This window comes from Amphimedon queenslandica, unplaced genomic scaffold, assembly GCF_000090795.2.
Source record: "Amphimedon queenslandica unplaced genomic scaffold, v1.1 AMPQUscaffold_5469_Cont22562, whole genome shotgun sequence".
NCBI lineage: Eukaryota > Metazoa > Porifera > Demospongiae > Haplosclerida > Niphatidae > Amphimedon > Amphimedon queenslandica.
This window is the reverse complement of record NW_003554229.1, coordinates 1-1,683: the sequence shown is the minus strand read 5'-3', so window position 1 is coordinate 1,683 and position 1,683 is coordinate 1. Positions and strand designations below refer to the sequence as shown.

Sequence of the window (1,683 nt, the reverse complement as noted above, 5' to 3'; positions counted from 1 at the left end):
AGTGCAGTATGGCAGTAGTCAATATGGTCAAGGTACTGGTCCTGTGTTTCTTGGATACGTGCATTGTGCTGGATTGGAAGATTTATTATTTGAATGTCAAAGGAGCGTGTTTACTGTTGTTAATTCACAGTGTTCTAGTCATTATTATGATATTGGGTTAAAGTGTGAACGTAAGTTTTTCTATTAATAACATAATGTATCACTATACTTGTAGCTATCTGTGAGCATGGCACTGTAAGGTTACAGGGAGGAACTTTGTCTACTGGTCGTGTGGAAGTATGTGTTAATGGTACCTGGGGAACAGTTTGCAGTGATTTCTGGGACAATAATGATGCTAGTGTCATATGTAATCAGTTAGGATATTCACCTTATGGTAGGTTTGTCGTTTCTACCAAATAATAATGATACATGTAATTATTATAACTAAAATGATGTAAAACATTAAGGGACTCTGCCCCCTAGCCATACTCATAGATATAGACAAATCACTCGTACAAACTAACTTGATCATTAAGGGCTTCACTTACTACATACATTTTTAGTAACAGTTTATGTTTAACCTGATAATAGGTTTGGTAGAAATGTGCTTGTCAGTGTCTTTACTATGGGCTATTCTAGTAAATAATGCCAGTTGTTATTTACTATCTATGGCTTATATTAAAGGATTGAAACAATTTTGGTCCGTTTGATAAATTCAATTCCATATAATCCATGTTGTGGCATAACAGTAATAACTTAATTATTATTGCTAAAATATAAGAATCTCTACTTGCTCATAATTATAGCCTTTTTACTTATTGCAGGAGCTATAGCTGTCTCAGGATATTATTCCACTTCAGTATGGCCACATCATATTATCGATTTAAACTGTACTGGAACTGAGGCTGGAATTTTGAACTGTTCATATAATGGAGGGCATCACACTTGCCTTACCAATAATGATGCATTGGTTGTGTGCCAAAGTAAGCATCTTATTTTGATTCAGTGCACTATATTGTCATGATATTATAGGTGTTGATATCCAAAAGGACGATTGTGTTGATGGCGATATAAGACTGGCAGGTGGCCAAACAGAATATGAAGGACGAGTTGAAATATGTATCAATAAAGTATGGGGGACTATCTGTGGTTATGGTAGAAATAGTTGGTCAAGCTATGATAGATGGAGTACACTAGAGAGTAATGTAGTGTGTACACTATTGGGCCACATGGAACTAGGTATGAATAGCAATTTACAGTATAGAATTAATGAGTATCTAACAGTTATGAGCCACAACTGCCATATTGTTCCAATATTTTGTTGTTTGAAAGTTTGCTATTTTTTAAAAAAGTAAATAATTGTCATGTCAGCACATGGTGTTATGATGTATTACCATGTATGATTAATGATAATTAGTTTGTCATTCAATGACTACTAATGAAGATGCCAATTTTTATACACAACAAAAATTGGGGCTATATATGATATGCTGTGTTGTGTATAATTGAAACTACTAAATAATGTTCTATCCCTTTTTGTGTGTATTTGTATGTTTTTATACATTTGTATATCTTGTGAACCTAACTTGCAAGTGCTTAGCAGTTGTTTTAATGCATATAGCAGAATCTGAGTTTTTAAACTTGTGCATAGTATGATTCTTTAATAATTTCATTGATATATTTCTTATTCATTTTCATAACGTA

General features: G+C 33.2%; 1 long non-coding RNA gene across 1 annotated transcript; it reads left to right on the top strand.

Annotated features, from left to right (window-relative positions):
* Positions 1–95: 95 nt before the first annotated feature.
* LOC109592362 (uncharacterized) lies at positions 96–880 on the top strand. Its single transcript, XR_002190312.1, has 3 exons — positions 96–170; positions 215–373; positions 804–880. It is a non-coding gene; the product is annotated as an uncharacterized LOC109592362 (long non-coding RNA).
* The last annotated feature ends 803 nt before the right edge of the window (positions 881–1,683 follow it).